Source organism: Drosophila willistoni, unplaced genomic scaffold (assembly GCF_018902025.1).
Source record: "Drosophila willistoni isolate 14030-0811.24 unplaced genomic scaffold, UCI_dwil_1.1 Seg740, whole genome shotgun sequence".
Taxonomy (NCBI): domain Eukaryota; kingdom Metazoa; phylum Arthropoda; class Insecta; order Diptera; family Drosophilidae; genus Drosophila; species Drosophila willistoni.
The window spans coordinates 272,941-288,230 of record NW_025814644.1 but is presented as its reverse complement, the minus strand read 5'-3'; the positions used below and the strand labels follow the sequence as shown (position 1 = coordinate 288,230).

Sequence of the window (15,290 nt, the reverse complement as noted above, 5' to 3'; positions counted from 1 at the left end):
GAGACAGCGTTTAGTGAGAGCATTCGTGAAAGATCGACATATCAACAGAATTGGCGCGAATAAACCGCGTTTGAGACAACACGAGCGAGCGAGAAGGCAACATAGTGGTGAGCCAGATGTTTATGTTAATTAACATTATGTTTACAGAACGAAAGATGTTATAATTTGAATTGAGTTGATGCAATCATTAAATTAAATCAATATAAATTTATGTCAAAATTATAACTAATAATTTAAAGATTGGCTTGAATTAAAGTAAAGTACCTTAATGTTGATTCAAAAGTAAAGTAAATTAATTTTGATTCAAAAGTAAAGTAAATAAATTTGGAAGAAAGAGAAAATTAAATTACTAACAATAGAGTAAGATTATACTTTTGTAAAATATATTTAAATTTCAGCTGTAACGAGTAAGCTACGACGAATATAAAATGAATAGAGACGAAGTATTAAGTTTAAATGTAAATGAGCTCAAAGCAAAGTTGGCCAGTTTGAATTTGGCAAGATCGTCTTCTCGAACATTTCAGTTTGGTGGCTGACAAAGTCGACGTTGAATCCGAAAGTGATGATGGGGGATCATTTCAATCTACGGCACAAACTGCAGTTAGAAATAATTTTACTTATATGTATAATCAATTATACATTTCGATTTCTGTCACTGCTCAAATGTAAAAATGTACATCAGTCAGCTAGCTAGAAAAATTGGCCATGTCCGCCTGTTTCTAGCGCTATGGAAGCAATAGCTAATTGGATGAAATCCGGTCCTAAATAAGATAAGCTACTCGGGACACCCAATCGAACTGCCAAACAACCAAATTTCCCCATTGTAAAGAGCAAAAGATATAAAATTGCATTAACAATCCAGATGTTTACTTATTTTCAAATACAAATATGGGTCGAATAAAGAAATTAGAAATTTTAAAAAATTTGTAGAATCGTTGTCAATTCTAATGCAAAAAATTCAATATATACGTAAGCCTAATTTTCTTTCATATGCTTTGTCCTCCTCTTTCATCACCTTAATCAAAACTGTCACACCTAATACCCACTTCTGAGAATGTCGGTTGCAAATCACATTACCCAGTAGAAGATTGTAGATGGAGAAGCTGTCAGGAAGGCTCGGCGGGGAGTGCGATTATAGGAACAATAGAAATGCCAGACTCGTACGTTTAGGTGGATAATTAATATAAGTTTATTAACTAATTGAGACTTAACAAGAAAATGACGTTTGCAAAGCGATGCCGTTGGATTCGTTCGTGGTGGTCGTTCGTTACCACCGATCGTAGGAGCTTCTTTGTTCGCACCCTTTCTCGTCAACGTTTTGTTACCAACTCTTTGATACTTATCGATAACACCAGGGGTAGAGCATAACGTCGCTTGCCCAGGGATGAATCAGTATGTTAATGAACTGTCTGGTGACAGCTCGGCCAATCCTGCATTCGGATCGCCCTCGATTCGAGTATCTTCGTCGTCAGATACATCCAATTCGGGAATATTTGAACACCAGGGTTTGCATCTTATCCGAGGAATATACAGAACAGTATTTACGTCCTGTAACCTGTATGCCGGGGACATCTTTGATTAAATAACGATCGTTTCCAAGGATTTTGGCCACTTGATAAGGACCTCGGTATCGTGGTTCCAGTTTACGCGATTCGCCTGTCGCGGCTGGTTCGTGTTCTACTACTACAAGATCACCTGTGGAATAAACAAAGGGGTAAGTGTGTTTGGCGTCAAAACGTTTCTTCCATTTAGCTCTTTCTGATGCGATATTGGCTGCGGCTTGACTTCGAAATTCGGTGATGGTTTCGTTGGAATATGGCTTATCCAGATCTGCGTGTATCGCTGCAGTAAGGTTGTTCTGCTCGACATCAATAGCGTTGAAATTAAATACGAGATCAATTGGACTGAATCCAGTGGTACTGTTTTTCTGCGAGTTGACGGTCCATTGAAGGTTATGAAGAGTCAGATCCCAATCCTTTAGGATTTTCGTTCATCGTTCGTATATAGTTGAGAATTATTTGATTAGCGCATTCCACTTGACCATTTGCACAGGGTGTTCGTACAGCATTCTTGACGTGTTGGATATGGTTTTGCTTACGGTCTTTATAATAAAATTTGGCAAGCCAAAGTAACTAGAAACTTCGTTTAGCGTTGATAGAACAGGTAATGATTTTGTACTTTTAACTGCTTTTACGATTAGAAATTTACTAAATGAATCAGATATAGCCAGTATATGAGTATTTCCTCGTTTGCTTCGAATAAAAGGACCCAAATGATCCGCGTGAAGTCGACGAAAAGGAACCGGTTCAACATCGTTGTAATGCATGCGACCTTCAGGCTTTCCTCCTTTAGACTTATAGTAGCAGCATTGGATGCATGTGGAAATATAGTCCTTCACGTATTTCCTCATCTTTGGAAACCAAAATCGTTTTTGAATCCTCTCAATGGTTTTATCAAGACCGAAGTGTCCGACATCATCATGGCAACTTTTAACAATACGCCATCTAACTGCCTTTGGCACAACAAACGCGATAGTGTTTTCCGTTTTCCGATAAAGGCGATTATTTTCGATGACACAATCAATACGTAGTTGCTTCAGTTCATCACTGTGACGCTTTCCCTTCAGTACTGCGATTATTTCGGCAAGTATTTTGTCCTGTAGTTGCATTGTTAACAACCAGTCGTCGATTTCTGAAATTATGGTTCTAACAAATTCATCTAGTGATCCTTCCGGGGGTAAATTTGGAGCACGGCTCAACGCATCTACATGAGCCATTTTGCTACCATCTCGATGAATAAATTCACAGTCGTAATCCATTATTTTAATCCACCAGAGCGCCACCTGTGGAATGAGTTCTTTATTCGTTTTAACCTTGGCAATAGCTGAGCAATCCGTCACCAGACGGAATGATTTTCCCAAAAGGTAGACTCTGAACCTTTGGAGTGTTTCTACTACTGCAAGCGTTTCCAATGCGTAACTGTGGTATTTACTCTCAGCGTTGGTACAGTGTCGACTAAAATAACAAACGGGACGCCAATCTTTGTCATTATGTAACTCTAGTAAAACTCCTGCTAGGCCTAAAGCACAAGCATCGGTGTGTACTTCGTGTTTAGCCGAAAAATCGTATAGAGTGAAACCAGGTTCGCTACATAGTTTTTCGATTAATTAATTAAATGCATTTGCTGGGCTTCTCCCCAACTAAATGTATTCGCCTCCGTTTTGCGTAGCAGTTCTGTTAAAGGACGTGATATTAATGAATAATTTTCAATAAATTTTCTGAAGAAACCTGTGAGACCAAGGAATCTTCTTACTTCTCTTACGTTTGTAGGTACTTTAAAATTTTTAATTGCGCTTACTTTACATTCGCCAGGTTTTATTCCATCTTTATTGACTATGTGGCCCAAAAACGTAATTTCGGATTGCAGAAACTTGCATTTGTCGTATCGTAGGGTTAAGCCACTGTCTTGTAAGATTGAGAAAAACTTCTTAATTCGTTGCATACCAGATTCGAAGGTCTTACTTGGGATTATTACGTCATCTAAATATGCGAGTACCTCACCTGGTTCCATACGTTTTATGATTTGGTTCATTACCGACTGAAAGACTGCCGGAGCGTTAATCAGTCCAAAAGGCATTCTGTTGTATTCGTAATGCCCGTCAGCTGTAACAAACGCCGTGTACTGTTTGGACGATTCACTTATCTCGATTTGATGGTATCCCATACGTAGATCAAGTTGCGTAAAATAGACGTTTCCAGCTAGTTGAGCGAATTGCTCTTGCATGTTTGGCATAGGAAATGGAATTTTGACCGTAATACTTTTAATACTTGACGACGATAGTCGACGCAAAGACGATGTTCTCCATTCTTTTTATCTACGATGACGATAACCGAGGCGTACGTCGAATCCGAAGGACGAATGTCGAATGACGTTTTACAATAATTCAGATATGAAATTCGTAACAATAGGTCTGAGCGCAAACGGTGTTCGGTATGGTTTCGTATAACATGGGACGTTTGATGTTAAAACGATTTTCATTTTCGATATTGAGCGTTTACCTAATTCGTTGGTCTTGTGCAAGAAACAAGCAGCATTATCTGTTAAGACTTTTTCCAATTTTTCGTTTTCCGTATCCGCTCGATTTTGAGTCGTTTCTATTTGGCGTATGTTTTCGATAAAACATTTGTTGTCGGAATAATTAGTTTATTGCCATCTCGACAAAGAATATCCTTACCCAATAAAACTTTTTCAGATATTAAGTCATTTTCCACTACAAGAATTTCAACCTATCTTGTCAACAACGACTTTCGCATTTAGTTTTTGGTTACAGAAAAATGTTTCTCCTCCAAATCCATTCAGGGTTATTGCACATCGTTACAAAACGCCTACGTTTTCTGCAAATGATTTTCGAATCAGAGTAAGTGTACTACCTGGAACGACGAATGCGTTTGTTTCGTTTCCGTTAACTGAAATAAATTTACAGATATCTGAGTTGATGTTTGAGTCAATTTTATTTACTTTCGAAACGTTTTTAAATTTTTCAGGGCAGTTGGTAGAGTCGTGATTAGTACGATTACAATGAGTACATCGAGGTTTACGCTGTGGAACAGGATCTGAGGAATAATGTCCCATCTTTTGACAATTAAAGCATTTGATTGACGGCTCTATCTTTTCTTTGGGTGTCCGTTTTATTACAGATTGACTTGACTTCTGCGTATTACCGTTGCACTCACGTTTATTTTGAAAACTATGTGGATTATATTTGATTTCGTTATGAGCCGAATAGGCATGTATACCTGGTAAAAGTTCGTTACATAGGTATAATGGTTAAATACCTTTCTCTTAAGATCGTAATCGTTGATTCCGTTTATAATATGTGTAACAATTGCTGAATCAGATAACTCACCCTTTTTACCAATAGCTTCCGTTGTTTCCCGATGGTTTTCAGAATTTTTAAATAACATCAGCTGCGTTGCTGATACATGCGAAGTCGTTGCATCCACCCAGTAACGAGCTGCAACTTGCATCTTTTGGTGAATTGTAAAAATTATCTTTCTGTCGTCCCATTTATATGCGTTTTTCAGAGTTTCCACACGTTTAACAAACTGATGCGAATCCAATGATTTTACGGACGATGGATTAAATTCAGGAACAAGAGCTATAATTTCGCTCATGTTTTCAAAAGAATGATTAAAATTATTATATTTTTCTTCGCAGTTGAATTCGTGTTGTCGTTGGGTTGCGAAATTCTGAGAATTTTCCATATACTGACCTACATTTGTGTTTTACCTACTTTTGCTTAGGTAATTCCGTGACGTTGTAACATAATTATCTTGCTGTGATGTAACGACGTTATTGTACTGCTGGATCGTAGCAATGTTACCACTTTGATGAGTCGGAGCGAAGGGTACGTGTTGGTAAGGCGTAACCATATAGCCGTGTTACCAGTAAGCGTGCTGCTGAGAGCTGCATAGCCGAGTTGTTGCGAAGTATCGACATGATCTGCTGAGACGTGGCAGTGTTACCGAGTTGCTGAAACGTAGAAACATTACTGAACTGCTGAGTCGTAGCAGTGTTACCGAGTTGCTGAATCGTAGCCACTCTATCGTACTGCTGATACGTAGCATTGTTATTGTTTGGCAAATACGTTACGTTTGTTCGTTCGTTTGTCAAATGCACGTTTCTTTCTCCAGAAACTTCTTGTACGTTTACGTCACTAAGCTTAATTGGTGACGAAATCATTGCAGGTTGGAATGAACGCTCCTGCAATACTCTAATCGTTTTTTCTAGTTCGTTTATCTTTTTAGCCATTGATTGATTTTCCGCACTGGCGTATTCGTCGTCACTACAGATCGCGGTTAGTTTTCTCTGTAATTGTTCTCGATTTCCTGATGTTGACAATCCAGCTTGTCTACATTTTTGCTGCAAAGCTTTCTTTGAAACGTAGTTTTTCTGCGGCATTATTGTTGTCTCTTTCACACTTGTATGTTCGTTGATTTTTCGTTTTGCTTATTCGTCTTTCGTTCCTCGTTTCCACGAGTTCGTTCATGCGCAGAACACACACTATTACACTTTGCGAGTTTCTCATGCCACGCTATTCTACCGCGGAAAATTGCGCGTTACCTTTGTCTTCACACACTTCTACTTATGAGAAATATTAGTTCCTTTTTGCACACTATCCAAATTCTAAATTGGACACCATCCCACGTCTGAAAATTGTCACACCTAATACCCACTTCTGAGAATGTCGGTTGCAAATCACATTACCCAGTAGAAGATTGTAGATGGAGAAGCTGTCAGGAAGGCTTCGGCGGGGAGTGCGACTTATAGAACAATAGAAATGCCAGACTCGTACGTTTAGGTGGATAATTAATATAAGTTTATTAACTAATTGAGACTTAACAATAAAATGACGTTTGCAAAGCGATGCCGTTGGATTCGTTCGTGGTGGCCGTTCGTTACCACCGATCGTAGGAGCTTCTTCGTTCGCACCCTTTCTCGTCAACGTTTTGTTACCAACTCTTTGATACTTATCGATAACACCAGGGTAGAGCATAACGTCGCTTGCCCAGGGCTGAATCAGTATGTTAATGAACTGTCTGGTGACAAAACTTTCTAGCGATATTTATCTTGGTGTGTCCTCTTCGGATGGCCAGCTCTCGGGGATGTTTATTAACGATTTTCTTGGACTTTTCCAGTTGATCGACCTTAGCTGCGGCCTTAAGCCATTCTTTTTTATTTCTTATTTTCTGTACTTCTTTACCAACTGACTTCAGGCTATTGAACGCCATTTTTTTTACGTTATCGGCCACACGACGTTTTTTCTTGATACTCCTTAGTTTGGAAGTCGGACTTCTAGTGAGTTGGCGTACCTCACGGGAAACGTGGCCAAAAGGAGCCACCCCCATTACTTTCGTATTAGGAGAAATTACCTCCTTCTTCGCTTCGATCTTAGGTTTAACTTTGTCCACTTTAAAACCGTGGAATTTTGGACGAGCATTAAATTTAGCACATTTTGGTGCATCCTTCCACTTTGGCTTTGGCTTCATAATTTGGTTGCGCCAATCTGTCGCCATTTTAGGAACCTTCAGTTTTTGAGCAAATTTTTTTAAACTTGCCGTTTCCGGGTTTTATTAAAGTTAAGCCAGTCAGGATTGGCATTTTTATTTGAAATTTGTTTTTACTTGAAATTTGTTTTAATTATTAGAACTCTAAAATGTGAAATATAGGAAGTAGGAAATGAGGCAGGCAACTAGGCAAATGGACATGGCCTACTTTTCACTTTTTATTTTTCACTTTCCCGCCTACTGCCTTTGTCGATCAGTGTCTGATCAGGATTTCATAATAATCTTTCTATTAACATATTTTAGTTGTGATTCCATTAAATATTATATTTAAGTCTAATATATTATGTCTTAATTTTATTTCTATGAATGGTTAACACTAAAATACTGATTATAGTCTATAATCTAGTTGTATCTAGTTCCAGCTAGTTGAGCGAATTGCTCTTCCATGTTTGGCATAGGAAATGGAATTTTGACCGTAATACTGTTAATACTTGGCGACGATAGTTGACGCAAAGACGATGTTCTCCATTCTTTTTATCTACGATGACGATAACCGAGGCGTACGTCGAATCCGAAGGACGAATGTCGAATGACGTTTTACAATAATTCAGATATGAAATTCGTAACAATAGGTCTGAGCGCAAACGGTGTTCGGTATGGTTTCGTATAACATGGGACGTTTGATGTTAAAACGATTTTCATTTTCGATATTGAGCGTTTACCTAATTCGTTGGTCTTGTGCAAGAAACAAGCAGCATTATCTGTTAAGACTTTTTCCAATTTTTCGTTTTCCGTATCCGCTCGATTTTGAGTCGTTTCTATTTGGCGTATGTTTTCGATAAAACATTTGTTTCCGTGAATAATTAGTTTATTGCCATCTCGACAAAGAATATCCTTACCCAATAAAACTTTTTCAGATATTAAGTCATTTTCCACTACAAGAATTTCAACCTATCTTGTCAACAACGACTTTCGTATTTAGTTTTTGGTTACAGAAAAATGTTTCTCCTCCAAATCCATTCAGGGTTATTGCACATCGTTACAAAACGCATACGTCTTCTGCAAATGATTTTCGAATCAGAGTAAGTGTACTACCTGGAACGACGAATGCGTTTGTTTCGTTTCCGTTAACTGAAATAAATTTACAGATATCTGAGTTGATGTTTGAGTCAATTTTATTTACTTTCGAAACGTTTTTAAATTTTTCAGGGCAGTTGGTAGAGTCGTGATTAGTACGATTACAATGAGTACATCGAGGTTTACGCTTTGGAACAGGATCTGAGGAATAATGTCCCATCTTTTAACAATTAAAGCATTTGATTGACGGCTCTATCTTTTCTTTGGGTGTCCGTTTTATTACAGATTGACTTGACTTCTGCGTATTACCGTTGCACTCACGTTTATTTTGAAAACTATGTGGATTATATTTGATTTCGTTATGAGCAGAATAGGCATGTATACCTCGTAAAAGTTCGTTATATCAGGTATAATAGTTAGATTCCTTTCTCTTAAGATCGTAATTGTTGATTCCGTTTATAATATGTGTTACAATTGCTGAATCAGATAACTCACCCTTTTTACCAATAGCTTCCGTTGTTTCCCGATGGTTTTCAGCATTTTTAAATGACATGCGAAGTCGTTGCATCCACCCAGTAAGGAGCTGCAACTTGCATCTTTTGGTGAACTGTAAAAATTATCTTTCTGTCGTCCCATTTATATGCGTTTTTCAGAGTTTCCACACGTTTAACAAACTGATGCGAATCCAATGATTTTACGGACGATGGATTAAATTCAGGAACAAGAGCTATAATTTCGTTCATGTTTTCAAAAGAATAATTAAAATTATTATATTTTTCATCGCAGTTGAATTCGTGTTGTCGTTGGGTTGCGAAATTCTGAGAATTTTCCATATACTGACCTACGTTTGTGTTTTACCTACTTTGGCTTAGGTAATTCCGTGACGTTGTAACATAATTATCTTGCTGTGATGTAACGACGTTGTCGTAGCTTATTTGTATCGTAGTAAAAGGCCTCGATCAATATCGATACATCTAGTATTTAAGTTTCGATTATTTAAATGTATGCTCAGTTTAACAATATACGGCCACACTCGAAAAAAGACCACGCCGCCAATAAGAACATTGTAAAAGCATACTATTAAGAAAAAATCAAAATAAAGTTTATAAGCGTCTAAAATAAATTTAACATAGTGGTCCTTCGAGCCGGATAGCTTAAATAGCAATCAGCGATAGAAATACAGTCCATAAACAAAAACAAACCATTTAATCAAAAATGTGGCAGTGGAGCAAACAGCAGCTTGGCCGCATTGATTCGTGGAAATCGCAAACACTACGAGATGTACATTTTGCAATCTACCTGAAATTTGTTACAGAAACATTGATAAAACGACAGCTTCGTACGTTCAAAGGTTTAAATTATAACAATGCTGAAAAGCAGAACATGAGCAGGCAATCTCAAAGGAACTAGGCGCAAACGCTTTATTGCGCGTCTGTGAGTTTCTTGACATCGGCGTCGGTGAGAAAGAGACAAAAAATGATTTGACGGCAAAATTGTTGACGCCATATCATTTGTCAGCACCGGAGACTCTGATGGGTCAAATGCAATAGTTCTGGAGCAGCGACTAGTTATACTGGAACAAATTGAGAATGTGGATACAGCATACGTAGACGTCAAGCGTAAAATGTGCGAAAAGGAGTCAAAGCTTATAAACAACAAACGGATACTGTCAGAGGCAGATAACAACCCAACTGCAAACTCAGAGATAGACTTAACTAGTATGCACAATGAAATACTTATAGTTCAAAGGGAACTAGAACTTCTTCAAGCGGAAGAAAAAGCACTGGTAAGTAAGAAAAATGTTCTGAAAGCCAAGGTCGCACTAACAGATTGTTCTTCCCGCATGTCCGAACGATTTGAAACATCTGTGCGAAATGAGCGAACTTCAATGTGGGTTCGTTCGCAATCTGAAGAGTGTCAGAATAATTTGGATGAAACCAATAATCCGAGCATGCGACAAGAGCCATGAACCAGATGAACCATGAACCAGGTCGCACTAACAGATTGTTCTTCCCGCATGTCCGAACGATTTGAAAACATCTGTGCGAAATGAGCGAACTTCAATGTGGGTTCGTTCGCAATCTGAAGAGTGTCAGAATAATTTGGATGAAACCAATAATCCGAGCATGGCGACAAGAGCCATGAACCAGATGCTGGCGCGGCCAGAGCTTAAACAGTAAACACCTGGAGTTGATGGTTCATCAGCGTTGAATTGGACACACTTTATCCAAGAGTTCAATGCTACGAGCAACATTGCGGATTCTTTAAAGAGGAAGATGTTCAACGATTATCAAAAGCTCTAAAGGGAGTGGCTAAGGAAAAGGTTTCTTTGCTACTAATCTCTGCAAAAGATCCAGACAAAATCATATCGATCTTAGATAAAGCGTATGGTGGAGCCGAAAATATTGCACTAGAGTTGATGTCAAGAGCGTGCCAAGTAAAGCCAGTCAACAATATCGACAATTTCGAAGAATTCAATAACACTGTTCAAAACATAAGTTCTGCTTTGGAATACACTGATAACCGGTTAATCGACACACAACGATACTAGCTATGATGATCGGAAAACTGTCCGAAAACTATCTACGAGAATGGGGCGCATATCTACGAGATGCAAACGTGCGCGCTTCATTCTGTACATTTGACAAGCTAGCTGAGTGGGCACAAAGACAAGCAGATCTAATCCAAGATGTCTCATTTTTCAAAAAGGTTACATCAATTAACCAGCAGTCGTCATTCGCAGAGTAATATAAAGCAACCCAATCCCAACCACAGGAAATAGAGGCGGTAAACCAACCAAAGCCAAAATCAAAAGCATTTTGCTTTATTTGCAGCGAGGAAAAACACCCTCTAACCAAGTGCAACGTATTCTTAAAAGCAGATATTAAAAAGAGATGGGATTAGCTAATCGTAACAAAGCGTGTTACAGCTGTCTAAAATTCCATAAAAGCCAATGCAGCGAAAGACAAGCCTGCAAAATTGACAATTGTGAAAAGTTTCACAACCCATTACTGCACAAGAGACCCATACAAGTAAATCTAGCAGCCACCACAAACGTCACAGGATGCGTATCTGATTCACCAAAATCTGCATTACTCAAAATGGTACCAATCACAGTACTCGGCGAAAAAGGCTCGAAAGAAACTGTCGCATTTTGGATGACGGTAGTACATCCACAATCATGGAAATGAGCTTGGCAAGAGAAGTTGGCATAAAGGGTGACGCAAACCCATTTTGTTTTACTTGGACAGGTGGTGTCTACAGATATGAGGCAGATGCGGAATCGGCAACCATTAATATCAGTGGAAAGAACGGTCCGAAACATCAGCTAAATGGAGTTTGGTTAGTCAACGATCTAAAAATACTAACACAACAACTTGACTATAAGAAGCTAACAGAATTTGTACCAAAAAATATGGTAGACTACACGAAGTTACAGGATAGGCAACCCATGGTATTGATAGGACAACGCCATGCTAAATTAATTACCGCACGAGCCGTTATAGATGGCAATGAGCATCGGCCAATGTTATCTAAACCAAATTAGGCTGGGTAGTACATGGACCAGCACAAACCAATCTACAAGCATCACATTTTACTTGCTGTCAAATAGAAGATGTATTATTAAAGTTAGGCCAGTCAGGATTGGGGCATTTTTATTTGAAATTTGTTTTACTTGAAATTTGTTTAAATTATTAGAACTCTAAAATGTGAAATATGGAAGTAGGAAATGAGGCAGGCAACTAGGCAAATGGACATGGCCTACTTTTCACTTTTTATTTTTCACTTTCCCGCCTACTGCCTTTGTCGATCAGTGTCTGATCAGGATTTCATAATAATCTTTCTATTAACATATTTTAGTTGTGATTCCATTAAATATTATATTTAAGTCTAATATATTATGTCTTAATTTTATTTCTATGAATGGTTAACACTAAAATACTGATTATAGTCTATAATCTAGTTGTATCTAGTTCCAGCTAGTTGAGCGAATTGCTCTTCCATGTTTGGCATAGGAAATGGAATTTTGACCGTAATACTGTTAATACTTGGCGACGATAGTTGACGCAAAGACGATGTTCTCCATTCTTTTTATCTACGATGACGATAACCGAGGCGTACGTCGAATCCGAAGGACGAATGTCGAATGACGTTTTACAATAATTCAGATATGAAATTCGTAACAATAGGTCTGAGCGCAAACGGTGTTCGGTATGGTTTCGTATAACATGGGACGTTTGATGTTAAAACGATTTTCATTTTCGATATTGAGCGTTTACCTAATTCGTTGGTCTTGTGCAAGAAACAAGCAGCATTATCTGTTAAGACTTTTCCAATTTTCGTTTTCCGTATCCGCTCGATTTTGAGTCGTTTCTATTTGGCGTATGTTTTCGATAAAACATTTGTTCCGTGAATAATTAGTTTATTGCCATCTCGACAAAGAATATCCTTACCCAATAAAACTTTTTCAGATATTAAGTCATTTTCCACTACAAGAATTTCAACCTATCTTGTCAACAACGACTTTCGTATTTAGTTTTTGGTTACAGAAAAATGTTCTCCTCCAAATCCATTCAGGGTTATTGCACATCGTTACAAAACGCATACGTCTTCTGCAAATGATTTTCGAATCAGAGTAAGTGTACTACCTGGAACGACGAATGCGTTTGTTTCGTTTCCGTTAACTGAAATAAATTTACAGATATCTGAGTTGATGTTTGAGTCAATTTATTTACTTTCGAAACGTTTTTAAATTTTTCAGGGCAGTTGGTAGAGTCGTGATTAGTACGATTACAATGAGTACATCGAGGTTTACGCTTTGGAACAGGATCTGAGGAATAATGTCCCATCTTTTAACAATTAAAGCATTTGATTGACGGCTCTATCTTTTCTTTGGGTGTCCGTTTTATTACAGATTGACTTGACTTCTGCGTATTACCGTTGCACTCACGTTTATTTTGAAAACTATGTGGATATATTTGATTTCGTTATGAGCCGAATAGGCATGTATACCTCGTAAAAGTTCGTTATATCAGGTATAATAGTTAGATTCCTTTCTCTTAAGATCGTAATTGTTGATTCCGTTTATAATATGTGTTACAATTGCTGAATCAGATAACTCACCCTTTTTACCAATAGCTTCCGTTGTTTCCCGATGGTTTTCAGCATTTTTAAATGACATGCGAAGTCGTTGCATCCACCCAGTAAGGAGCTGCAACTTGCATCTTTGGTGAACTGTAAAATTATCTTTCTGTCGTCCATTATATGCGTTTTTCAGAGTTTCCACACGTTTAACAAACTGATGCGAATCCAATGATTTTACGGACGATGGATTAAATTCAGGAACAAGAGCTATAATTTCGTTCATGTTTCAAAAGAATAATTAAAATTATTATATTTTCATCGCAGTTGAATTCGTGTTGTCGTTGGGTTGCGAAATTCTGAGAATTTCCATATACTGACCTACGTTTGTGTTTTACCTACTTTGGCTTAGGTAATCCGTGACGTTGTAACATAATTATCTTGCTGTGATGTAACGACGTTGTCGTAGCTTATTTGTATCGTAGTAAAAGGCCTCGATCAATATCGATACATCTAGTATTTAAGTTTCGATTATTTAAATGTATGCTCAGTTTAACAATATACGGCCACACTCGAAAAAAGACCACGCCGCCAATAAGAACATTGTAAAAGCATACTATTAAGAAAAAATCAAAATAAAGTTTATAAGCGTCTAAAATAAATTTAACATAGTGGTCCTTCGAGCCGGATAGCTTAAATAGCAATCAGCGATAGAAATACAGTCCATAAACAAAAACAAACCATTTAATCAAAAATGTGGCAGTGGAGCAAACAGCAGCTTGGCCGCATTGATTCGTGGAAATCGCAAACACTACGAGATGTACATTTGCAATCTACCTGAAATTTGTTACAGAAACATTGATAAAACGACAGCTTCGTACGTTCAAAGGTTTAAATTATAACAATGCTGAAAAGGCAGAACATGAGCAGGCAATCTCAAAGGAACTAGGCGCAAACGCTTTATTGCGCGTCTGTGAGTTTCTTGACATCGGCGTCGGTGAGAAAGAGACAAAAAATGATTGACGGCAAAAATTGTTGACGCCATATCATTTGTCAGCACCGGAGACTCTGATGGGTCAAATGCAATAGTTCTGGAGCAGCGACTAGTTATACTGGAACAAATTGAGAATGTGGATACAGCATACGTAGACGTCAAGCGTAAATGTGCGAAAAGGAGTCAAAGCTTATAAACAACAAACGGATACTGTCAGAGGCAGATAACAACCCAACTGCAAACTCAGAGATAGACTTAACTAGTATGCACAATGAAATACTTATAGTTCAAAGGGAACTAGAACTTCTTCAAGCGGAAGAAAAGCACTGGTAAGTAAGAAAAATGTTCTGAAAGCCAAGGTCGCACTAACAGATTGTTCTTCCCGCATGTCCGAACGATTTGAAACATCTGTGCGAAATGAGCGAACTTCAATGTGGGTTCGTTCGCAATCTGAAGAGTGTCAGAATAATTTGGATGAAACCAATAATCCGAGCATGGCGACAAGAGCCATGAACCAGATGCTGGCGCGGCAGAGCTTAAACAGTAAACACCTGGAGTTTGATGGTTCATCAGCGTTGAATTGGACACACTTTATCCAAGAGTTCAATGCTACGAGCAAACATTGCGGATTCTTAAAGAGGAAGATGTTCAACGATTATCAAAAGCTCTAAAGGGAGTGGCTAAGGAAAAGGTTTCTCTGCTACTAATCTCTGCAAAAGATCCAGACAAAATCATATCGATCTTAGATAAAGCGTATGGTGGAGCCGAAAATATGCACTAGAGTTGATGTCAAGAGCGTGCCAAGTAAAGCCAGTCAACAATATCGACAATTTCGAAGAATTCAATAACACTGTTCAAAACATAAGTTCTGCTTTGGAATACACTGATAACCGGTTAATCGACACACAACGATTACTAGCTATGATGATCGGAAAACTGTCCGAAAACTATCTACGAGAATGGGGCGCATATCTACGAGATGCAAACGTGCGCGCTTCATTCTGTACATTTGACAAGCTAGCTGAGTGGGCACAAAGACAAGCAGATCTAATCCAAGATGTCTCATTTTT

General features: G+C 38.2%; 1 long non-coding RNA gene across 1 annotated transcript; it reads right to left on the bottom strand.

Annotated features, from left to right (window-relative positions):
• Window positions 1–3,896: 3,896 nt before the first annotated feature.
• Window positions 3,897–4,951, bottom strand: LOC124461919. Its single transcript, XR_006955314.1, has 3 exons — window positions 4,907–4,951; window positions 4,235–4,466; window positions 3,897–4,154 (listed from the first exon to the last, which is right to left on the bottom strand). It is a non-coding gene; the product is annotated as an uncharacterized LOC124461919 (long non-coding RNA).
• Window positions 4,952–15,290: the final 10,339 nt, after the last annotated feature.